This window comes from Xylocopa sonorina, chromosome 1 (assembly GCF_050948175.1).
Source record: "Xylocopa sonorina isolate GNS202 chromosome 1, iyXylSono1_principal, whole genome shotgun sequence".
Classification (NCBI taxonomy): Eukaryota; Metazoa; Arthropoda; class Insecta; order Hymenoptera; family Apidae; genus Xylocopa; species Xylocopa sonorina.
In genome coordinates, this window is record NC_135193.1 from 3,290,311 (window position 1) to 3,316,699 (window position 26,389).

The 26,389-nt window shown below is 46.8% G+C and overlaps 1 protein-coding gene across 6 annotated transcripts in view; it reads right to left on the reverse strand.

The window, feature by feature from the left end:
- Sk (small conductance calcium-activated potassium channel) overlaps window positions 1-26,389 on the reverse strand; it is a 183,084-nt gene that overhangs the window by 57,138 nt on the left and 99,557 nt on the right. Inside the window, exon 1 of one of the 6 annotated variants that reach the window (XM_076897414.1) lies at window positions 21,862-22,084. The exons of the other annotated variants lie outside the window; for them this stretch is intronic. The gene's annotated coding sequence lies outside the window, so the exon portion shown is untranslated. Of the gene's footprint in view, window positions 1-21,861; window positions 22,085-26,389 lie in introns of those variants that run through there. 6 annotated transcript variants of the gene reach the window in all.

Sequence of the window (26,389 nt, forward strand, 5' to 3'; positions counted from 1 at the left end):
AGGGAGGATGGGATTTGGGAAATTAGGGATGGGTCCCTGCGTAGTCACCTCCTCGTTGGTGGACTTGGGCCCTTGATAACATTTTCGAGAAATTATCCTCTCGAAAACGATATCAAGCTAAGGACTACGCACGTAGATTTAAGTCGTTCGCAATTCAGTAGAAATTTTCCAAGTCCTTTTCAGGATTTTGAGACTTTCAATTGGGTTGCAGATAGTGTAATTGTAGAATAAAATATCAGAAATTTTTGCGCTGTTTCAAACCTAATCTCTACGAGTAACTTTCGCACGTATTGAACGAAGTACTCGAATACCACCCCCTATTTTTATCGGAAACAGTCGACGCGAAGACGCGTTCAACTTTAACCAAAGAATTCCAAGTATTGTACTGTTGGAACATTTGCTTGCGAGCAGAATTATTCATCGCGCTTATCGTTCGTAGCGCGCCCACAGCGCGTCGAATAACGTTAACTCTAGCTGATATATCACCGTGGTATGGTCAGATACATCGCGATGATGCACAGCTAGGGAAAATTCCAGCACCCGTTGGATAAAAAACGCGATTCAAAGCGGAGGTTCGACGTTCAAAAGGAAGGGACACGATTTCTCGCGCGAGGTGGCTTCTATAACTCATTGTCTCTCGTTCGCGGATGGCCCGCCCGTAGGATCCCATTTCCGTTTCAAGTCCGCTCGCGTCGAGCTACGTGGCAAATAGACCGTGCAAAGTGCCGCGCGCGATCGCCAATCGCGAGCAGATAATTGGCCCCCGTTATGAGATAAAGGAGCAATTAATGGTTCATTTTTTAAATTTCATTTTTAATTGAAAGCAAACCTAATTGCCTCGAGTAAAGTGCGTCGAATAACTAACGGTAAAAGCCGTCTGTGCCGTGCACTACGCGAAGCGATAGAAAAAGTATATCACACTCTTCGACGAGTCGTGTCAGTTTTTCGAAAAACTTTATGTCGCTTGAACGCTGGCAAGAAAATTTCTAATTTAACGAAAGTACTTAATTACGAAAATTGGTCATTTTCACAATTAATTTGAGAACTGAAAATAAAAGTTTTTATCGTGGAACATTGATAAGGTCCGCTGATTCCTCGTTGCGGTACGATTATAAAATGCCAGACGAGCGGCAGTCGATCCCGTAACCTTTCTTGGCGCCAACCTAGGGCGAAGATGAAACGGACCGAAAGGAGGATACGGAAAGGGGGTCGGTAGTCATGGAAACTACCCCGAGAGACTACATCTTCCTTAATCTGAGCCTCGATTGCCCACGGTGAACGCGAACTCGTCCGCGCGGAGGAAGTTTCGCGCCTCGACAGTCGATCCCGGCGATTTCCGACCGCGCAACGTCGCCGGTTGAAAAGAGGAGCGGACTGGTCGCCGGATTAAAGACATCGACGAACTTCTGTTAAAATATTCCAAAGTTCTCGCCACTCGGAAGCGATATCGCGAGGTCTCGCGCGGTATACCCGTGGGACCGGCTCTCAAGGAATCACGACCTCGTTCCGCTTTGCCAAGTTTTACAATTGTCGGTCCGCCGGCTGAGTAAATATGGCGTTCTTACGAGTTCCGCGAGAAAATAGAAACCACCAGCTTCCCCGTCGCGAGATTGCACGCGACCCTCGCATTTCGCGCGAGTAACAAGTTTCAGTCGCGCGGAGTTGCGACTCGAATTGAATTCAGAATTATATCGATACCCTTTTACCGGGAAACTATGCAAAAATCTGATTCGTAACGTGACGTTACGCGCAAAGATCTGTTCGTTATATATAAAAGATATACGCTATATGTATAATACACGCGTACATTCACGCGAGTCTCGCTGTAATATGCTGTAAAAGTAATTAAAAGCCTCTGTCCACAATTTCCAGCACGTTTATCGAAGACGCGAGAGAGATTTACGCCGCGTATCGAACAAAAGCCGGCCAGCGAAACAACGAGCCAGATTGGATCGGCCGATCTAATCGCGCGGGTCGATCGACTAGATGTAATTCGAAATAACTGCGCGCGATACGCGACGAGGAACGAGGACCATAGCCGGGCCGCGATTTCACGGTTCAGCTGATCGATCGACGATTATTCGGTGGCACGAGGGCTTAATTAAATTCCAGCCTGGACACGCTCGGGACGCGGGAAGATCGGTCACGAGGGCTGATTTTAAGTCGCGTCTGGTAATTAGTATTTCGCGCTGGCAGGGCTCGTCGAGCGATTCCCGATCGCTGCAAACCCTTTTATCGACCGGCGTCAATCTTCGTGCCTCCACTCGAGCGAAAATAAAGGAAGCTGGCTGCGACACGGGGGATCGGATCGATCCGATCGTCTACGTCGACTTTTCTAGCCGAGCGAATGTGCTCGCTGTGTAAAGAGATTTCTCTCTTCTTTTTCGATATTCATTCAGTTGCGTTTTGCAAACGATTTTTTTCACGCTCCGCGTAATCAATTATACGCCATAGTTGTTATAGTTTAGAAAATTCGATATTAATTAACGATCAGCAGGTTTTGCTGCGTCAGACGCCATGTTAGCTTTATTTGGATTACGCGTTAATAATTTTCAGTGTCGCACAGGATTTAAGTGCTTTTGTTCGTCAATAAGTTACAATTAATAGTCGACTATAGTAATTACAAAAATGGTGTTTCTATGGAGAATTTATGGAACGCGATGTACGCTGCATTTGCAATTTCGCTCGACAAACCTCGATGGGAGGCATATCCTCGACGAATCGAACAATACAGTGGCTAACTTCGTCGTGCATCGATGCGAAACGTCCAAGCTAATAATTCTCAGCTACAGTCGCATGGCAGACATTCGAATTCATCGATACGATCCGACAATCGTCATCGTCCTCGTCTCTTATCCTTGCTGCTCCTTGTTCCTCCCTGTTGCCAGAGAGAAATGGGTGCTTTGTGCCTCGAGGAGGATTCATTTAAAATAACGTCGACAACGGGAAAGTCTCGAGTGGTCCTCTAAAGCGCCACCCCCGACATTTTATCGCAGGCCCTTCACCCTTCGAGATTCACGCGTTACGACCCTCGATGGAGCCAGTTCTCTTTTCCCGAACCAGCAAACCCTCTTTCGCGCCGCGACGGAAGACAATGGCGGCATCGAGACGTGTCCGTTCCAGCGCCTTCTTTCCCGCCTGCTTGACTTTCACCCCCGCCTCGAACGGAACGCTTGGCCTTGGCGATTTCGCGAAGACGCCGACGCCGCCAATGTAACGTGAAAACGAAACGCTCGTCGCTCGGCCACGGGATTGATTTAACCCTGTCGTTTCACGCATAATTGATCGCCGCTTCAATATTGGCTCGCAAATATTTGGAGGAATTTCATTCGCGTCGGGGCTTTCTATAACACACCCGGAAGCCTCGGGTTGTTTATCAAATTCAGTCAGCTGGCTGTTAACGCTCGGTTAATTAAATTAAACCAGCGATAATTCGACGCTTCGTCGATGGCTGCGACTCTATCCCGCGTACTAACGCGTGATTCCATCGTCGACACGAATAATTATCGTTATAATTCATCGTCGAGATCGATCGTCGTCGCTGTCTTTTTCTCTTGCTCGCGTTGGTCCCGTCTGGCGAGATACGCCGCGAAAGAGCTCCCAGGAGTCATCAAGCGCGCGCCACGCTCGCTCGGACAAAGAGGAGGGCTCGTAAATACAGGCAGGGCAACGTTAAGTCAGTCGAGGCTACAAATATGCCGGCCATTTATCGACTACGGAGCTTCGCCCACCCCCGACTTTTTCCCTGACCGAAATTTTCGTCCCACTTCCAGCGCGTGTAGGCAATAAACTGCGCAGCCCCCGTAGGAGCGTTGTAAATCCGCCGTCAGCGGCGATACGTCGTCGACGAACCAGCCGCGATATTAAATTCAATCCCATCCCCCCGCGGACCACCTCGACACCGTGATCAACGTCGCATTAGCGAGAGGGTGAAAAGTTCGGCCAAGCGGCACCCACCAATCACCGTGGACATCGCGACTTACGATCGACGGAACTTTATTGGCGACCGATCTATTCCTTGGTTACTCGCGGCGATTCGCTCGCGAGTACTCCGAACGATTTACAGAGAGCTCCTTTAAAACGTATAAAACGGAGATTGGACGGAACGTTTGTGCGACCATCGTTGCTGAGACTCTTGTCCTCGAGTCGTCTCTTAAACTTCGCCAGTGCATTCAGAGATCGTACGTGGTCTTGCGAAAATTTCACTGGTTTTAGATTGTCGTTACAAAGTGCCACGAGAAGTGGGCTTTTCTTTTAATGTCCAAACGAGTCGTTCTTAGAATTGTTGGGAACAATGGGAATCTATTCGATGAGATATGAAAGGAGAGAGATTTCGCTGGTCTTGAGTTACCAACCACGAGCAGGATTCAAAATTAACAATCGAAATTAACGTACGAGAACGTGGCACCACTTTGTCGCTCCATGACGCGAATTCGTGAAACCCTACTCGAGGGGTTAATCGTTTCGCGGTTCGTTGAGTCTTGTTAATTAGGTAGTTCGCGTGGACTCCGCTTCGTTACGATGGTCGATAAAGGGAGACTTGCACCAAATCGTTCTTAAGGATTTATTTTTCAATCGTTTCGTTGTTTTATTTACTTATTTGCTTATTGTTTAGTAATCGACGGGTGCTAGCCAGTGCAATATTAAAAAGAAAAAAGAAAAAACTGTCTTTCGACCGTTTTAACTGTGCATGGCGGAGATAATAGGGGGTGGAATAGGATTTATGGTATCGCTGTTACGAGAGTATTGGAGAGGAAAATTTATCGCATTAGGTTATTAGCGAGAATTGCAGGTGGTATGCGATAATTCATAAGGTGAGAAAGTCGGTCGTAAATCTCGTATAAATTGAACGGAAGGTACGTTCTTAAAAAATAAAAGTCGCCGAATGCCTGAAATTATTTTTCTTCGATTGCATATATATTTATTTATCCTCTCCTCAATTCTTCCATAGCAGAAGCTACCGAAATCTGTAATCCTGTTTCGTTAATTAATATGCGAACAGAGACGGTAAGTTTGTCACACCTAATACGTTCAGCAATCTAATTTAATTGCTCGTTACCGTTCTCCATTTCCGGGGATTCCACGCGAATTAACAATAAATTGTATAGAGCTCCTTTGTCAGTAATAAACGTTACTATTCCCATTTCTCTACTTAACCGCATCAAAATTGAGATATAAATACCATTCCAAACTCTCTTTTATTATACACAACGTGTCGCCAAAGAAATATTTAAATAATCTAAGAATTTCTATGGACTTCTTTATTTTATAATATTCTAATGCATTAATCGACTGTAATCTTCAATAAAACTACTTCATTAAATCCAAATTGCACAGTTTGCTGGTCTGATAAGCCAAACCACGCGACCGTGCCACGCGACAATATTAGATACACCATTTCTTTTGACACGAGCAAAAAACAGGAAGGTTTTCCGTAGAAACGAAAAGAAGGATACGATCACGCAGAGGATCGAGTCGCCGTTCACAGGTACGAACACTTCGATGGCCGCGTCTCGATTCGATTTCACCCTACTTTTCGAGCATCGATTCGCCACCCTCGGACAGGATAATCTCGCTAATGGAAGCGGACCAACCGTGCCACGGCGTTCCAGTAAGACGACGGTCGCGTTCGCGCCGGCTACAAAGAACTGAACGTGTACTGCACGATCGATGTATATCCCACGTGATCACGTGATAACCCAGTTGATTATGGTTTTTCGCGTGAGAAAAAAAATATCGACGATCGCCTCGGGGCACGAGTTAAACGACGACGGATTTTAGCGGACCTAGCGAAGGAAAATCATTCCCTTACTCGATTAGCCGCAGAGAGATAGAAACGTAAATTGAACGAATGCTGGTACAATTTCATACCCCATAGAGTTAAATGCACGCGCAATCGCCGTTTCGACGATAAAGTGAAATGTTAGATCGTCCATGAAATTATAACACAACATTGAGATACAGAATATTCATTTAACGCCACCTCCTCGCATTATCGAGGAATTTCAATTTCCATATAATCGCGAAGCTTATCTCGCTGGGATTTTTCTACCGAATTTCAGACTCGACCTTCAGGTTTAGCCAACGTCAATAAATGAAAGGATTTAGCGGGAATTCGGGTTCAGAATACCCAGCCGGACATTAAGAGACCCACCGTCTAATTTTATGTATATATTCTATAACCCGATTGCCTATTTGCATCTTAACGCCACGAAAGTTCCCGTTCATTGAATTTTGACAGCCTTTTAAACAACCTTCCCGGATATCGTCTCCTCAGTTGCTTATTGAATTTTACCCTCTACGAAATCCAGTCGCCATTTTCTTCGATCCCATGGATGTACAGTAAGATCCTCGTATAACGCGAGTTTTATTGATTCTCTTATAGGAATCTAAAGTGCGATTACAAAATCGAAAGTGTCTTTCGAAAATTCCACTCGAAAGCTCGAGCGAACAGAGTTCAACGGAAACGGCTGAGAGTCGATGAAATCGGACACGATGGATCCCAAGAAACAATCGAAATCTAATAACGATAAATCGTCGAACTCTAGTCCCTTCTTCTTCACCCCTTTTTTCCCTTCTCTGGACCGTCTCGCGCAGGAGATTCAGGTCACCGACACGACGTCACGAGGTATTGCTCGAGCACCAAGGACGGAGGAGCTGGCGATGCAATTATCGAGCCAGCTTTTCCAGCGATCGCGTTCTTACAATTCGATTTGCCTCCGTCGCAGACCGGACTGCGGTGATGGCGGAACGCCGCGCTGCGACCGCGAATCACATTCGCGTTTCGCGTGTACCTTTCGGCTGCGGTTGCGAGACACTTCCCTTTCGCTGCTCTGAATCAGTTATCCCCTGCGGAAGCTTGAAAAAACCTTTCGTGTTTTTGTCGAAACGTCTTTGGTCAGCTCGAAGAATTTCTTACACCCCAAAGTTTTGTTATCGTAAATTTAACTCTTCACAGTCAAGAGAGAGAACGAGGGTGAAATAATTTAAATCCCACCTGCAGTTTCACACCACTTTACAAGACGTCCAATCGCAACAATAGGACAAATTTCCACGATCATCTCCATTGACATCGAACACCCTGCACTGATTACTACCCTTGTCAGCTCTATACCAATTAAAGCTTACGAATAGGTCCACGATCTAAAGTCCCTCCTACAAATCAACCTTTCTCCACTTCGCCGCTGTCCAAACTCCACTCTATTAATCAAGGTATAATCTCCCGACTCCCAAACTTTTCCGCCGCGTTTTGGCACCGATTCATCCGCACCTCGTTAAAGCTTCTACGAATACCGTTTGACGCGCGCCTCGTTCCCAGTCGTCGAAGTTAGCCAGCGAGTCGACGCGCGAGTTAACTACCCCCGTGATTGCCACGGTTAAGAACGCGGCTGTACCGTTTCGCAGGATCGGTTCCGCGTCGACCGTGCTAACGATCGGGTGGATCGTTAGCGAGCAACAGCGTTGCGTTTTAAGCAGAGAACGGAAAGAACCGAGCGAACTCGCCGACTTTTCTTACAGCGTTTCATTCGAGGGTGCAGCAGCTCGTTACTTTGAATCTGTTTCGCGTTAGTCGTTACGCGAAGCTCGTGATTCAACAGCGGCCAGAGAACTGGCCAGCAGAGGTTGTAAGGCTCTGCTCGGTGCCTCCGACTGTTTTGTCACGGGCGCTCCTACGTCTTTTTACGGAGATAGGAGTGTTATGAGGGTTTCAGGCCTGAACCTGATGATGGATAGATGGTAGTAACTGGTGTTTTATTGAGGTTCAACAGCGACCAGGTAAACTGGCCAACAGAGGTTGTAAGGCTCTGCTCGGTGCCTCCGACTGTTGAGACCGATGTGTAAATAAGCGATTGGATGAAAATTCTAGTCGGTCCACTGCAAGCGGTGCTCTTTGGCGCGGCTGAGGGGCTCAGGTCGTTGGTGGTGAAGGCAGGGCTTCCGACCGTACTTGCCACACGTCTCGTGAGGAGTAACTCCTGCTCTCACGGCATGGCGATAATGTCAGACGGCCGTATTCGAGAGACTAACGCTGACCCAGAGATTGTCCACTGTGGGGATCAATTCTGGTTTTGGGGTGGGTTTTCAGGGATTGTGTGCTGTAGCAAGACAATCAAGCTGAAAGAGCCCGACTCCTGGATAGTGCTTTCCTCCTCGACTAGGTTTTCTGCCGATCGCTAATGATAAGTTGGTGGATGGTTCGTTTGAAGGAAGGTTCGGTTCGAAGATGAACGTTCAGGCGCGATGCTGAAGTTCAACTGATTTCATTTGGAAAATCTCGCAAGCTTCTAATCTTGGAGAGGGAAGATCTTTCTTCTAATTGGACTATGTGAGTCCTGTTAGGGGGTGGCTATTGCGGACAGTAACCTATAAGGAATGTCCGTGGTCTTTCGGGAGGTGTGCTCCAAGACGGAGAAAGTGGCCATGAATTCTACGTCCTGTCAGGCATGTGTCGACAAAATGACATTGTCAAGGGGCGCAGTCTGGTTTCTTCGGAGTTTGGAGTTTTTGTTTATAGTCCGAATGCGGACTAAGTGGGCCTTCGTCTGTTGCGGCCATAAATTCAAAGTCAGACAATGAATGTTAGCATAAATGAACTGCCTTTCGAAGGTAGTCATTGAGGTTTGTAGATGCCAGAACGCTAGTTGGCATTTCCAGATGGGGACTGAGGTCCCTGCCGAACTCTTGGGTAGAATTTATGCCCGTGGTCGACAATGGCAGATTGGAAACATGCATGACAGACGGAGCTGATGGGCCAGAGAAGAGGGGTCTGGAAAATAGCCTAAGACCCGTGGGTGTGCCACGGAACATCCTCCCCCCGTTGAGAGGACTCCGATCAATTAAGTTATAGATATCAGACGTATGTAGTACGTCAAGCTAGATTATCTTGGTGTCCAGTATGAGTTAGGTAGTGATGATAGAAATGGTGCTAAGTACTCACCGAACGGTGTTCTTTAAGATACATTAAATGGTCAAGATTAACAGGCTTCCCTGGTGGAGACTGATGTCGCCAGATCATCCTCCTCGCCTGGTTGATATAATAGAGGTGCGAGTCCCTTCACACTCCGATTGAGCACACTCGTGGCAGTTTTTACCGTCACAACGCGAACGACACCGTCGGAACCGGGATGAGCCTTGAGCACCCTGCCCAAGATCCACTGCATCGGAGGAACGTTATCCTCCCTGAGGAGCACGATAGTGCCCTCCTTGATTGAGTGGGTCCCGTTCTTCCACTTGCTTCGTTTGGTTAGCTCGTTTAGGTACTCGAGGTGCCAGCGTTTCCAAAAATGTTGTTTCAATTTTTGTATATGTTGCCACGCTGACAAACGATTCGTGGGAACATCCACGAAATTTCGCTCTCGTAAGCTCGTAAGTGATTCGCCAATGAGGAAATGTCCAGGAGTTAAAACGATCAGATCATTGGGATCTGATGAGATGGGTGTTAGTGGGCGGGAATTGAGAACCGCCTCGATTTCTATTATTAAAGTGTTAAAATTTTCGAATGTGAACGGCTCAGTACCCGCGACGCGTGTTAAATGGTGCTTGAACGATTTTACCGCAGCTTCCCATAGGCCTCCGAAATGCGGAGTGCGTGGAGGAATGAAGTTCCATTTGATTGCTCTATTTTCCAGATAATTTCCCAGCTGCTGATTGTAATCGTTGGATTTGATGAGTTCTTGCAATTCGTTATCTGCCCCTACGAAATTCCTTCCGTTGTCGGAGTATATTGCTTTGCATAGTCCCCGTCGCGCGATAAATCGTTTAAGTGCGGCGATGAAGCCTTCACTTGTGAGATCACTCACCAGCTCCAAGTGAACGGCTTTAACCGCGAGACATACGAAGACCGCGACATAAGCCTTGTGTTGATTGCGGCTTCGATGTTTCCGCTCTTTAATAAAGAACGGACCGCAATAGTCGATGCCGACGTGCGTAAAGGGCCGTGATTCCGTGACTCTGGCTTCGGGTAGATCTCCCATAGTGTAGTTCACTGCTGGTAAACGAGTTTGTTGAGTAACGGAAGTTGTTTATAGTATTGGTTCCACTCCGTGTGAAGATCCATGGGAAGCGATTCGTCCCAGTCAATCTTAATTGTCCAAATCTTCTGCAACAGCATTTTGGCGAGAATTATAACTGGTCCCAGGAGTCCCAATGGGTCGTAAATTTTAGCGATTTCTGACGTGATGAATCGTTTGGTAACCTTTGAAGCATTGGGTCGCGTTTGGACCTCGTAGGAGATGGTGTCAGCAGAAGAGTTCCAGACGATTCCCAGAGTTTTTAATGTTGATGATTCCCCGAGATGAAGTCGTTTGTTGATGGATTGTTCTGGCAATCCATCCAGTAAAGTCCTGTCGTTGGCTGCCCATTGTCGGATGTTCAATCCCGATGAGTTCAATAATTCGGTCAATTCCTTGCGTACCTTTAGTGCTTCCTCTAGAGTTGGAGCTCCGGTTAATGCGTCGTCTACATAGAAATCTCGGAGTAAGGCTGTGGCCGCAAGCGGAAAGCGATGCCCTTCGTCTTGCGCGAGTTGAGTGAGGCAGCGGATTGCTAGGTATGGTGCGGCGGATAGTCCAAACGTCACTGTTTGTAATTCATATGTTTGGACTCGACCGGTATCATCACGCCACAAAATGCGTTGGTATTTTCTATCTTCCTTGCGGATGAGGAACTGTCGGTACATCTTTTCGATGTCGCCGGTTATTACGTACTGATGGATGCGGAATCGGAGTAAAATGTATGATAGATCGTCTTGAATCTTCGGTCCGGTGTGAAGAGCGTCATTTAATGAAACGCCGGTGCTTGTTTCTGCGGAGCCATCGAATACCACTCGAAGCTTCGTAGTCTCGCTCGTGACTTTGGTCACCCCATGATGCGGCAGGTAATACCCATTGTGTTCTTCTTCATTCTGTGAGATTTGGGTCATGTGTCCAAGTTGGAGATACTCCTGTATGACTGCGTGGTATTCTTGTTTTAACGTGGGATTGCGTTGCAATTTTCGTTCGAGCGATTCTAGTCGTCGTAGAGCCCTTACCTTTGATTCTCCTAAACGTGCTTGTTTGTCATTAAAAGGGAGTGCGACGATGTATCGGCCTTCAGCGTTGCGTGTGACGTGTTCTTTGAAGTGCGTTTCGCATAAATGGTCGGAATTCGAAAGGTGTCGAACTTGAGGACCTTCTTCGACTTCCCAAAATCGTGTCAGGTCGAACTGGAGCGCGTTAGTTGTGTGGCGCGTAAATGTCGTGTATCGGTGATGTGGTTGGCGCGCTCCCCCCGATGACCCATCCGAACATCGTTTTTTGCAAGTATAGGTTGGGTTCGGTGGGAGTGGACAGATTGATTTGTCCGACGGTGATGAGTGACAAGGTGGTTCCAGATCCTAGTAAAATGTCGATCGGTGCTGGTCGATGGAATTCTGGGTCTACTAATTTGATGTTCTTTGGAATATTTATTAATGATCGGTCGATGGGTTGGTCCGGAATTAATGAGGATATTTTAGGTATTGTCAAAAATGTTAACGTCCGTTCGTAGCTATTGAATTTGGATCGGATGGTCGCTGTGGCGGTGTGTCTGGCCACCGTAGACAATTGGTTGAGAGCCCCCACTGGCACGTGGCAACCCTTCGTTGGGATGCCTAGCCGTTTTACTAGGTCCTCTGTTATGAAGTTGGTGGTGGCACCTGTGTCGACTAAGGTCCGGCAATTGACGGGTTGAAGATCCTTGTCGAGAATGTGGACCTGTGCTGTTACAAGGAGTTCATTTTTAATTGAGTCGACCACAAATGCGTTGACCCGACTCTGGTAATTGGGGGCTCCAGGTATTGATTGTCATTTGTCATTTTCCACTTGCGGGGCTGGTGAAATTCTGGGTCGTTTCGCTGCAGAAGTGGTTGCCCGATCATGAACCTGTTTTTCTTGATGTAATAGTGTGTGATGGTGCCGATTGCATCTGCGGCATGTTCCTCTATTGCACGTATCTGACTGGTGACCGGGCCCCAGACAATTCGTGCACAATGCGGCCCCTTTTATTGCCTTCACGCGACCTTCCACTGACAGGGTACGAAACCTTTGACATTGCCATATTCCGTGTAGATTACGGCAGAATGGACACCTTGAAGTCGTGGGTGTTCCGCTTCCCCTGATTTGTTCGCGGGAAGTATGTGTTTCCTCGGGATGGGTCGAGGTTACGAATGCATGGCCTTGTAGACCGCGCTTGTTGTTGTTAACCCTTCCTGATGTGCCGCGGCTGGAGTGTCCTATTGGCTGAACAGGTGGTTTATGGCTCGCAGGTCTGCAGTTTGCCCTTTTTTCTAAAAAGTCGAGCAAATGGGAGTACGCCGGCATTTGCTTGTCCTTTAAAGAAAGCTCCCAATGCCACGCTGTGTCGGTACTGATCTTTGCCAATATGAGAGAGATGATCATGCTGTCCCATGACGAAATGTCGACCCCCAGATTCTTCAGTGAACGTAGGTGTTGACGCACGGTGTCGACGAGGTTGCCTAAGGCTTCTGGCGTATCCCGTGCCAGAGGAGCTATGTTATGGATCGCATGACAATGTTTTAGCAGAATTTTGCGTCTGCAATAGAACTTTTCCTTGAGCAGTTCTATTGCATCCGCGTAGCCTGACTCGGTAATGCTTAATGATTCGATACAGGCGGCTGCCCGGCCGGTGAGTGTGGACCGTAGATATTGAAATTTCTGTACTGGTGATAAGTCATCGTTTTCGTCAATCATCGATGAGAAGGCTTCGAAGTATGATGTCCAGTTTTCGATTGTTCCGTCGAAAGTCGGTAAACGCATCTCGGGGAGTTTGATAGCCATCGGCGCAGCGGTGGTGGCCGTGGAGGAATTCGAAGGATGGTGCCGTAGCGGAGCTCTTGGACGGTCTCCCTCGATGAGTGCGTTCGCTCGTGCGACCACCGTCATGTAATCTCCGTGAATCTCGAAGCGACGCGGTTCCTCGCCACTATCGGCTTCTTCGATTTCAAGTTGGATCGCGTCGAAGCGATCCCAGATTTGGTGTAGGCTATCTAAGTGTGCCCGAATTAGACCTAGATCGCGGCGATCGGACTGTTTCGCGTTGTCTAATAATTTCGAGAACGCGGTGATGTGCCCTACTATGTTGCCGCGTTTACGTCGCAAGGTACTGAGGCTGGTGCCGTGTGGAGCGGAATGGCTAGAGGAGCCTTCGGATGATTTTGCCATTGTGATATTGGCTGATCGAGAAGTGGACTTGGCGAACACAAAACGAGCTTACCTTGGTGGACGTATTCTCGTGGTGGTGAATTATCGTATGCTGCTCTCTGTCCTTGGCGTGCTGCCTTAGTCTTGATGTGATGTTGAATCACGGATGCGGCTGTCACACACAAGTTTAATCCAGATTGCACTGTAAATCCAAATGCACATGCACCTTCACTCGATATTTCGCACTGTATTTAACCCGTAGGTCGCTGAGTATCCGGCTCGAAGGACCAAAAATGTTTCGCGTTAGTCGTTACGCGAAGCTCGTGATTCAACAGCGGCCAGAGAACTGGCCAGCAGAGGTTGTAAGGCTCTGCTCGGTGCCTCCGACTGTTTTGTCACGGGCGCTCCTACGTCTTTTTACGGAGATAGGAGTGTTATGAGGGTTTCAGGCCTGAACCTGATGATGGATAGATGGTAGTAACTGGTGTTTTATTGAGGTTCAACAGCGACCAGGTAAACTGGCCAACAGAGGTTGTAAGGCTCTGCTCGGTGCCTCCGACTGTTGAGACCGATGTGTAAATAAGCGATTGGATGAAAATTCTAGTCGGTCCACTGCAAGCGGTGCTCTTTGGCGCGGCTGAGGGGCTCAGGTCGTTGGTGGTGAAGGCAGGGCTTCCGACCGTACTTGCCACACGTCTCGTGAGGAGTAACTCCTGCTCTCACGGCATGGCGATAATGTCAGACGGCCGTATTCGAGAGACTAACGCTGACCCAGAGATTGTCCACTGTGGGGATCAATTCTGGTTTTGGGGTGGGTTTTCAGGGATTGTGTGCTGTAGCAAGACAATCAAGCTGAAAGAGCCCGACTCCTGGATAGTGCTTTCCTCCTCGACTAGGTTTTCTGCCGATCGCTAATGATAAGTTGGTGGATGGTTCGTTTGAAGGAAGGTTCGGTTCGAAGATGAACGTTCAGGCGCGATGCTGAAGTTCAACTGATTTCATTTGGAAAATCTCGCAAGCTTCTAATCTTGGAGAGGGAAGATCTTTCTTCTAATTGGACTATGTGAGTCCTGTTAGGGGGTGGCTATTGCGGACAGTAACCTATAAGGAATGTCCGTGGTCTTTCGGGAGGTGTGCTCCAAGACGGAGAAAGTGGCCATGAATTCTACGTCCTGTCAGGCATGTGTCGACAAAATGACATTGTCAAGGGGCGCAGTCTGGTTTCTTCGGAGTTTGGAGTTTTTGTTTATAGTCCGAATGCGGACTAAGTGGGCCTTCGTCTGTTGCGGCCATAAATTCAAAGTCAGACAATGAATGTTAGCATAAATGAACTGCCTTTCGAAGGTAGTCATTGAGGTTTGTAGATGCCAGAACGCTAGTTGGCATTTCCAGATGGGGACTGAGGTCCCTGCCGAACTCTTGGGTAGAATTTATGCCCGTGGTCGACAATGGCAGATTGGAAACATGCATGACAGACGGAGCTGATGGGCCAGAGAAGAGGGGTCTGGAAAATAGCCTAAGACCCGTGGGTGTGCCACGGAACAGAATCCACTTTTCGAACCGCGCCGCTCCTCCGCGTTCAATTCGCGACGCTTTCGTCGTTTTGCCACCGACTGCTGCGCGGCTTTCAAGCGTTTCGCTGGAGCAGCTCTCTTTTCATATGCTTCGCAGTCTTCCTTTAATGCCTCCACTCTTCCTTCAACAGAGCTGTGTACAAGGTTACGTTGCTGCGCAGGTTCAAGGTGCTAGGCGAACGTTTACGGTTCCTCGAGAGCTGAATTTAGGATTTTTAAAGTAAAGATTCTAAGATTCTCGATCCTAGAAATTTTTTTAGAGGCAATTGATAGACGACGCGATGAGAGGTTCAATACATTCCGATGGAAACGGCGTGGGAACGAGTCGAGAGACAGATTAACAGCGCCTGTTTAAAAGCTATCGTTCCACGATCGATGCACGCGTCCCCGATATTCACCGCTGAACGTCCATGTTTTATTCACGAATCGACATGAATTTAATCCCCGAGCTTTATTTCCCCGTTTCACCATCGTGGTAATTTCCATCGTCCCCTTGGCCAGGAGGAAATAAAAAAATATATATATCAGGAACAGAAGCGAGAAAGAACGAAAAGGGATTCGACGAAACGTTACACGCGCATTTATAGAGAACGTGCACGTGCGTGGACCGATATTCGAATTTCCTCGTCCGTTTCATCTGTCTCGCGAGGAGTCCCGATGCTATTCTTCCCACGATCGTTTCGTCTGGCGGTAAATCGCGGCGCTCGAGCCGCAGGAAGCGCGCGTCCCGCGGATGCCACGCTCGAGGATGGACGAGCAGCCAGCGTGGGAAAAGGGGTTGCAGGTGAAAAACCGCGATGATGAATAGGGCCGCGATTCTTCGGCGCGAGCTTGATATTTCCCGCGATTCACACCCCTAATGGTCCGTTTTTCCCCAGGCCAGACTGAATATGACGTGGCATAATGCGTTCTTAAGTGGACCGCGATAAGAATCTCCGCTGAATAATTTATACCGCGCGGCTTCTTCGCAGCTAGGCTGGCGAACGAGACGTAACTGGGACCGATGCGAGGATAGAACCGGAGATATCACTCGTTCTAGCTTGATTCTCGCTCGTTTTCTCAGAGCGATCTTCCATTTGTATTGTCGCGGTTGCAAAGGATGTTTCGCAACGGAGAAATTACACCGTGGAATTTAAAAAGAGAAATTCCATGCAAATGGGGTATATGGCGAATAGTAAAAGACACAGGGATGGAAATACTCGCTTCTTAAAATCGTTTTTACGACAATTCTACGATAAATTCAGGAATATTGAACCGTAAACTGAGTGCACGCTCGTCAAAATATCTTGCTTGACACACGATTTTCAAATAAAAACACGGGGCGCAGTTGGTACGCGGATGGGGTGGTTTGTTCGTTCGAATTCGAACAATAGGAGCAAAGAACATCGCGTTCGTTGCGTGGATAATTTGTTTGCTCTTCATTGCTCGCGATTTTTGAGGAACAGGCTCGCGCGATTGGTATCGACGCCATTTAAATCCCGTTCGGAACTTTCTCCGATTACCTCACCCTTAATTTATTCAATTCAAAAGTTCTCGTTTCTAATTGGTTTCTAAATTATTCGGCAAAACGTCTCGAACAACATGGGGCAATGATCGATGCGCATTAGCGATGACACTTCCCTTCCTTCGATTTAAGCAACGTGATTCTTTTCTTCCTCTACTTCTAACTCAATTCGTAAGATATGCTTATATAATAATAATTTGTCACTTGAAATCCGTGTAATTAAAAGGTTACAGTATTCTTGCTACTTTTATTGTTGTCGATGGAATCCTTTGATAAATGCATTTCATTTGATCCGGTAGCGCTATTAAAAAGGTTAGCAAATCGTCGCTCGCTCGTAGGTTAATTAAGTTTGCCCGGTGCAGCGGTGACGAGGTAATCCACGAACCCCGAGAAATCGTCTTAATAACTAGCAGCGGCCAATTAAACTCGAGATAGCCCGAGGGACCAGTCAGACTGTTGCTTAGAATTTTCCGCGGTTCGAACGACTAAACGTTCTCCAGCTCTCGATCTTTCGGCTCGAGTACCATAAAATATTGTAAATAAAATAATTGCCAGATAACGAACTTGAAAAACGACGAAAAAATGGACACAGGATGCGCACAGGAAATTGCGGGATTTTTCTACCCCCGATTGCGAAATCGAACAATAATTATTCGATCGTGAAAATATTTTTTGGATCCATCAAATGAACGTTTATCGCAATTTCGCACTATTTCATTCATTCATCCATAAACTATTGCTGAAAGCCAACCGATGCAATTCACTTTCCTACACGTCGAGTACGTTTCACGAGATTTCGTCGCGACTTTGGCCACTAATAATCGAATCAGTAGAAGACGTCGAAGCTGCGAGACGATCGAACGAGGAGGACGCCGAGGGTTGCTCGTCGAACGCGAGGAGACGAGCTTCGAGGGAGGTCGGCTCGAACTTTTGTGCTGCGAGGAAAGAAAAGCCAGAGGGAACCGTGGCACGCGTACGTACTCGTCTGCAAAGGGAAGGAATTTAATTATCGTAATCTCGCGACTGCCGTGTCGATTGTTTGCAGTTGCAGCTCGTTAAGACGAGCAGCCTTTGCCGTTTTCTCGTCGAGACTGAACTTTATCGGGCTCGCCGTGTACGAGTACTCGCCTCATTTTCCTGTTTCAACTTAACACCTCTCGAGCCGCGGGTTCGATTGTTCGCGCCATTAATTGAATTTCATTGGGCCGTCGCGAACTTCAGGCACGAATCGAGCGTAACGCATCTCGTTAACTTTCAACGAGCGTTCAATAGAAATAGAAACTGATATCGTTACCACGATCCTTTTAACGGTTGGAAAATTGTTGGAGAGATGAAAAAAATGATCGCGTTCGTGGTTCTCATTAAGCGGGACGTTGATAATTTTATTTTCGTGACGTTGCGACGGATATTAATTACCCGCTCCGCAACGTCACGAGAGCAACGATTATTTTCAATCTCCATCGTAATAATTCCGAATTAGATATATATATTTGATATCAGCCTGATTAACGAGACGTTGTCGTTCTCGTCGGACGCGGAACGAGGAAGCCCAGGCGGAGAGGAAACGCTGCATTATGATTAACGCGAGCCCGCCTTCCTTATCAACTCGTTTCTTCGTTCTTTCTTCTCATTAACACCCCACGCCATTTTTTCTCATTAAGCAAGAGGAACCATTCATATACTCGTCGGAACTCGCGAATTAGCTTAACACAATGGCATAAGAAGCTGTATAAAGTCTCGTTTAAGGAACACGCTACCCCCGTACAACTAATTTTTCGTCGAACGAAATTAATAATCGCGCGGAAAAAGTGAATGCAAATGATTTTAATCCTTAGTTACGTTGGTCGCAGAATTTTTAACAAATTAAATGGTACGTTTCCATATTCGCGTGATTAAGTGACCATTTTTTTTATCAAAACGAGGAGAATTATTTGGCTCTTCATTTTTTACAGTGAAATAGGAAAGTGAATTAAATAGAAAATAATGTATTTTCATTCGGTTTGTTTTCGTTCGAGCGAAGTGATAATTTCTAAGACGAACGGGTTGCTTCGAGAGTTGATAAATTGTTCGAATTATGATAAGAAAAATGACGTATCTCCGCGAAGCTCGATAGCATTCCGTCTGCGAGGCTCCAATTATTTTCTTCCATTTGTCACTGCAAAGTTTAAGATTCCGCGCGAATAAAATTGCCAGTACAGCCGGGAACTTCCCGCTGTCCTCGTCCCACTCGAAGCTAATACTTCATCGAGTATTTCGAAGAATTAGTCGGGACCGCTGGGGGAAACTTCCTTATGAGAAAACTTGCGGTCACGTAATCAACGTGTACATCTTGGTAAAGTGAAAAACGTAGTAATCAAAGAGGAACGTAGCTATCGTAACTTCTCGACAAAATTAACAATCCAGTAATCGCATTGCTTTATTCAACTATTCATTGATACCATCCACGCTGTTCAACTTATCGTTCTCCAAAATCACAAGTACAGTTTCAATTAAAAATCCCTCAAATCCTGTAATTCATCAATCTCTATCGAAATTAACCATAAAAACGAAACACTGCTCAACAAATTCCATCATAAAACAGAAAAAAAGAAACACCTGCAGAGAACACTCAGTAACGTGCAGAGGGTAGAAAGAAAGCGCGATTAAGAGCGTCACCCTTGAAACGTCGCAAGAGTCAGTGACGAATCGAGGACCATCCATCGAGCATAATTCGCGGGGCGTGCACGCGACGAGAGGCGATCGTCGGTCGAGGCAGCAGCTGCGAACATCGTTTCCACGCTAGAGAACACGGCCTATCGACTCTTTCCTATTTCCTTTTGCTCCGCGAGCTGTCGGTGGGCTTGGTTTCCCTGGCTAACGGATTTCATTCGTATGCAGATTAGAGGAAACGCTGTTGGGACTCGCGCGCAATATCCGCGGCACAATGGCCACGGCGAGACTGGCCTGCGCCGATTGTGCCGCGGCTTGGCTGGAAAAGGGGAGGAAAAACGGCCGCGGAGATGGTAATTCCCATTTCGTGCGCGGCGTGTGTGCACGGCCGAGGAAAAAGGGTTCCGTGAAAAACGAGCGCGACGGGTGGCGGCCGGTTTCGCTACGCTTTCAGCCGTATTTGGAGCAGACGCCATTGAGAAGGCAGAATAGGAAGCGGTGAAATGATTCCTTCGTGTTCGACAACTTTATTCACGCATTCTCTCATATTTACGTTTGCTGCCTTGGCACGGTGTAACGTAGCGAAACTGGAACGTTGAATTCGTTATTATCAGACAGGGCTGATGTGTTTTTTAAAATACAGAGAAACTGTCGTCGCGATCTTCCAAGAATCGTGTGCATCGCGTAATCCAAGTCTCGCTTCTTAGACGAAAGAAGAGAGGAGTTCGAAAAATCGAAGCCAATAAACTGGCGTGTAACAGGACCAAAGATCCGCTCGACTGCTCGCAGGACTTTCAGCTTCTGTCTTACAGTGGCTGCAGAGGGACAGAAGCTCGCGAACTTCCTCTAACTATCGTCAGCTAGATGCTCGTCGATAAGCTCGCAGACATTGTCTTCGCGACCCCGTTCGCGTCTCGAGCGCCTCGTAGCCACGGCGAAATGATAAAACGTCCCAGTTACTGTCCAGTCGGAGCGGACGATTTGGTGCATGGAACTTCCTTCGTCTCGCGAAATCTAGCCAGGGATAGGACGTGTCTGGACTCGAGATGTTAGGCCTGCCTCCGCAGAACGCCGACGCAAATTAACGAAAAGCTTGCCAGGACTCGTCACACGCTATCTCTCTTTCTCTCTCTCTCTCTCATTTGGTGCCATTCACTAGCCAAGTCGCGGCGCGAACGTGGCGGAAATCCCGGATGATCCGCTTGATTATCACTGGACCAACGAATGGAAGGCGAATACCAGCGCGTGCCAAATAATTTCGTGAGCATGATTGATGGCCGACGACTCTTTTTAGTGGTCGCATAATTGTCAGTTTTATTGAAATGTTTTTATTCGATCGAAGTGCGCGCGAGTATAACTGAGTCGCGGTTGAGAGATTTAATTGAGCTCGAAATAATTAAAAAGTGACACGCAGGTGTTATGATACTGTCGTTTCCATTGATAGGATAATTCATACTGGAGTCGCAAGCGCGGACGTAGGTCCGATATTTTTGAAATGGAGGAGAATATGTTATCCCGCGAGAGACGTGAAATATATTACGCTCGCGTTATTAGAGAATGACGATGTTTTCGAGTCGCTGTCGAAGCGAACGAAGACGAAAAAGCACGGCGAAGATTCGAAGGTCCGGTTAGTTCGAACAGGCCACAAAATCAATATTTGATGCGCGCGTATACCCGATCAAATCTGAAATGAATTCCCTCGAAAAACGGACTGGTCCGTGTGAAAATTTTACATCCCAATCTCGAGCTACTTTTTTTGCAACGAAGATTCCCTCGACTCCTATTCACGGCACGATTCTTCTACGGTCGCGCAGGATCCTCGCTCGCATCGAGGACCAAGTATGAAACGGTTACGAAGTCCGAACGGTTCGTTAAATTTTGTTAATAAACAAGCGTTGGAGAACATGAGGCCATTGGAGTGGAGGGAGAGACTTTCGCGTTGTGAGAGGAAATAAGGGTGTGGAAGAATGAAAAGTGGAGAAGTTAGGTAAACACCGTTCCGGAGGGAAACGAAAGAACACGCGAGGAACGGCATTTTCGATCGTCGCTCTTTTCACCAGGCACACTCATTTATTTTAATTAAACCTTTTCTCCTCGTTTCTCGCAAACAAACGAAATCCTAGACTAGCGGCAAGCGTCCCCTGCAAGCGTTCGCTAATAGCGAATCGCGAATCTTCTCTTCTTTTCATTCTTACTGGACCGAGCACACTCGAAGAATATTTAGTTCACGGTTCATCCGGTTTCTTTTACAATTTTTCGACCGATATCGCGAAATCTCGACCCATTTGCAATTTCTAAGCGGAAGAAATCCGGTGCGCTCGAATAAAATTGTCAGCGGACGTCGCGAAGTTCTCGAAATCTACAAGAATCGCCATGTCCTCGCCTAGTTACAAAATCGTCCACAGAAGCCACAAATCAAACCCTTGGCGCCTCGAGTTCGCCCTCCAAAACAAATTCCCGACACCCTGACCTATATCGCCCTGAAAAGCCCTGAGAACCGAGGAATCCAAAGTCAAAGGTGACCATAAATAAAAAAGAAAAGAAGAAAACACATATTCCGTTAAAACTATTCAACCATTCCTGACAAAAATATTGAATAACAAATCTACAGGACAAACGGAGACAAAAGTCAAGAATGACAAAATTCCATTTGAAGCCTCGTTTTCGAGCAATACGATCTTAAAGATTTGTCAAAGCGTACGCCAGTAGTAAGAGTCAACGAGTCTCGCGACGCAGGCAGCCTCGCGTAGCGCTTATCGTAGACCCCCACTACTAGCGTTCGCCAGCTAATCTTCAAAGTCGTTTTGCCTCGAAACGAAGCCTCGAACGAAAATTGTTCATTTATGATTTTCCTCTCGTTTTGCCCTCCATAATCGTATTCCCGACTTTCAACGTTTATCGTACGCTCCGTACACCTTAATCTCTCGAACGAGACAATCCTTGCGACGATACCAACCTTCTCAGTGACATTTACGTCTGTTCGCCTGCCTCCTCAAGTTAGGTCCGCCGAGGCCGGAATGTCGTTGGCACTGTCACGCGGTAACTCTGTTTGTTTATCGCCAGGATGCACTTCACTAAACGTACCGCGTCCCGTCGGCTGCATCGCGGCGTGTAATCGTCTGTCAGGGTTCACTGGTTCACTCATGTTTAAGGCTGTGTTCGCACCGTTCGTCGATCGATCGATCTGGGAACACCGCGGTTCACCGTTCACGGTCCAAGATCGCGAGAGCACGCGGTGATCTTCGTCGCGGTGGTCGACGGAGGGCGGCTTTTCAGGCTGGAGAACGCGGCGTCTCACCCTTTACAGAGATTCATCGAGCTTGGGAACTCTGTTTTGGGTATCGATACTGTTAACAATTGGGGATAAATCGTTGCTAATTTTCGATAAGTCAGTATTGCTAAGTGTTCTCATTGATTCGCGTACTGTGGTTGCATCGTTGAGAATTATTTTTCTAATTAAATAGACTCATGAATGGAAGAAAATTCGTATAAATTTAAGGTTTCGAGTGACGAATATTTAAGGCAAATTAAATATTATCGATGTAATAATCATTAGCAGTAGTTAGCCGCGTATACATCGCGAATCGCTTCCGACGACCGCGATATCGATCGTGCATTCTCCTCCGCGTTCTCCTCCTTTCTTTCCTCTCGGTTATCGGGCCGGCTCTCAATGCCAGCCGGCGTCCGTCGCGCTCGTACACTCTTCGATTCGCCTCGAACCTGCTCGTCCTCGTTAATATTTTACAATTCCATCGATCCGCACTGCGCACGACAACGCGTCCTCGCCTTGCCCGCGGTTGCTCGCGAAGATTTCACCATGCGAATCTCCAACCCCCCCTACGGAAACACCTCGCGTCACCATTCTCTTTTAAGCCCCTGGTCTTGCCCTCTGAAATCGCGCGCAGCTTCTTTCCTGAGCCTTCGTCGTACCTGTATCGCTCTTTACGTTCCCTCGCGCGTTCCATTCTTCGTCGCGCGTCGAAATTCCGGGATATTCCGAGAGATTTCCCGAGGACATCGAAGGGGGAGACGGAAGTTCGTCGAAAGACAACCGCGATTCCGAGGCCAGTTCGCACGAACTCGGTTAGGGTAGTTTCTGAAACTTCTACGACGATGTTTGATGGACCGTTGCCAACGTTAACCCTACCAAAGTCCTCGAGCATACCCCTTTGCGCGAGATGGTCCGCCATGATTTTATTATAGAAGACTAAAGAAGCCACCGCCACGTCGTCTCGAGTATCTCGATCGTTTATTTATCGTAGCTGCAGCTTCGTTCATTGATAACGAAAAAATTGTCGATGAAGCTTGCAGAAATTCTCAACTCGATGCAAGAAGATTGCAAAGAAAAGAGTTGCAATATCGATTTTCTAAATGATGCAGACCATCGTTCCATCAAGCTTCCATGGTTAGGTTTAAAAATAATCCGACTGAGTGCTGGAGCAATTAGTTAAGTGAATACTCTGAGGTTACGAGGATCGAATCCGGTTGACGCTTCTGGTCCCGAGAAATGGCGATAAGAAGAAGCGAAGGAGGAAACGAAGAAATAAAATACCCATGAAATTTTTTTTATGTAATTGCGATTTCCGTTTTCAAAAACTGGCATCCGAAATGTGAATGAAAACGAGCAATTTTTAAATTGATACGAAAATACGAGTAAATAAAAGATTCGTACGATGAAAATTAAGATAGTAGGAGATTCAGTTCCATCGATATCCACACTATCCCCCACATTTCCGGCCGCGTGGACACGAAAACAAAGTTTCTCTTTCATCGTGACTATTTTTTTATCGCGGTGGCGGTCGAACGGAAAATTGCGTGATCCGAACATAAATCGCGACCGGACGCGTTCCGTTCCTCGTGCGGGGTGTATCGAGCGGGGGTGGCCGTCGCGCACGCGGACACGTCCACCGGAAGATCCCGCGGATTAACGCGGGAGCCGCTTTTAAAATGTATGGTCGCGAGTGTTCGACGGCCGATGAAAAATTCACACCGTTCGAATCGTTATTTGTGCAACTGGGAAATTATCTATTCGAGCCAGCGAGTGTTCACTTCCCGCGCCTGTTTTTTCTCTCTTCAAGTAGAACCCCAGCAACCCCTCGACCGATTGGTTTCCGTTTCTTTGCTCTTCCGATCGAGAACAACGACACGTTCCCTTTGCAGCTACGTTCGCTGGTGTATTCAGCTTTTGTGCGGTTCTACGTGTTAAAGAAATATGAGAATAAGGGTATATTAAAATATATAGCCGGGTGAGAAGTAATTCTCGCGTTTCTCAAAGCACGAGTAGCAACGTTGCGCGTTTCCTCCGATTTCTCGCGTATTATTTCCCTTGGAATCCCGCATAACCTGTGAGCTTCTGTATATTTTGCATCTTTGCATTTTATGAAGGAACATTGCCAAGGAATTTGGCATTCTTGAGACAGGAAGCAAGTTTTCATCCATTTGGAAAGTATACTTGTTTTTTTTTTGTATTTAACACGGTTTCATTTTCTTTACGTAACTCTATTTTCATTTCAAAGGGTTGAGCCGACAATTGTGCACGAGCGGGTGAATAAAGTTGAGCGACGAGTCTGGGGGAAACCGCTGGCTGAAAACTATGGCCGCGACGCGAAGTAAAAAATTGAAGAGTGCCCGGGTTAAGGGCTCAGTCTTGTTTCTTTGTAAACCCTGTCGTAACGAGCTCGCTCGAATCTCAGTTGTATACCGTGGTTCAGATCGTCTTGACATTCTTTACGCTTGTACAGAACTTGTTTCTTTACAATTTATCCAGATCCAGTAAAGTTCAGCTTCTCGTACTAATTTTTTAGAGAGAAGCCATTAGGGTGCACGAGTAAAATTTGTACTATCTATGCGTTCACGTAGTAGTTTGAATCTGTTAGAGAATGCATAATGAATATGTAGAAATTTGCATATTACAACATTGTATAACACTCGTAAAGTACACCATATTTCTATTTAAATTCTACTCCCTTAATTATCTCGAATTATAAATTCGCAGGGTGTAAAATAAGATCACTATCAAATAAGATAACTAAGAGAAATGAATCAAACAATACTTCCTAAATTTCACATTCCCAACTTCACAGTTCATCTTTATTAAGTTCCATACGATTTCATCGCTATTTTTACATAACATTTTTTACGTGACATTGACCCACTGTCGCTGTCTGTCAGATACTAAAAAAATCAGGATAAATAAATTCCCTCGCACTTTGAATCACAATTAACAAAACATTTGCCGCGAGCTCGTCTGGCGAGTGTATCAAAAACCCATCAAACTTTCAGCAATCAATCACCCTGGGACTGTATCGATGAAACGGAGGAAGATAAAAAAAGGAGAGGAGCGAAGCGATAAATTTTTTTCTACCGATCTCCTACCGATCAATGTCCTCGTACGATCCCGCCCAGCCTCCCTCGCCCCCTATCTTTCGACCGCTGTTTTTACGTCGATGGAGCTAGTCGGATTAAATTATCCTCGCCGTTTTTCACCGCAAACATAATATTTCACCGCGGTGACGAAATCTCGCCCGCGCGAATAATAGATGACACTCGGAACGATCAATTTCTCGCTGGTCAGCCGAAGGCTGCGAGGGTGTACTGCAATAACTCGATCCGTTCGCTAGTAAAAAAGCGTCTTTCTGAATTTTTGATCGGTAGCAACCGAATTTTCGACGACCGTGCGCATCCACCGACGCGGGATATGAACTTGGTCTCGGATGGTCGTAAATTACTTTTACGTTTTTCGAGGCGATTTCCACTCTTGGGGATGCGCTGCTGCCTATGAGTGCAATTCTAATTCCCAGGATTGACTCTTGCGAACAAAATGGGACGAGAATCGTAAAATTTCAGAGTAAAGTTTAAACCTTGCGGATCAAGTTCCGATCCAACGATCCCTTGCCTCATAAAATACGATTTTTAGAAGTTCCTTCTGTTCTCGTACGCTAATCACGAAAATTCATGATCCTGACGACGTCTCGTATAGCTGTACACATGGCAACTAAACTTGGATTAACTTACAGGTTCTTATTATGACCAAATATGTACGAGTTTCAAAGATTTCGCGAAACCTCGAACGCGTGAACCTTGCACACCCCCTCTTCATCGAAACTTCTACAGAGGCAGACGAACCGCGATGCAACCGATCACCCCGTTTCCGTTCCACTTCCCCCGTTCCCTTACTCGAGTACACCCTCCACCATTAACACCATTGGAAATAAAACAACGACAACAACCAGCTTATCGATTTCGCGGCGCGTTGTGCAAGCACCGTTAAAGAAGCTTTTAACCCTGAGTAGAGGCGGCCAGGGGTTACAAATACGTGTCGCACTCTCGTTTTATTTTCCCGGCGCATCGCGCGGTATTTAAGAAGCAGGGGTGGCTGTTAGCCGAACGTGGAGAACGAACGAGAGCGCTCTTCGGGAAAAAGTCAGGGTTCACCCTCGTTGAACTCTCTTTCTTTCTCTTTTTCTCTCTTTCACCGTTGTGTA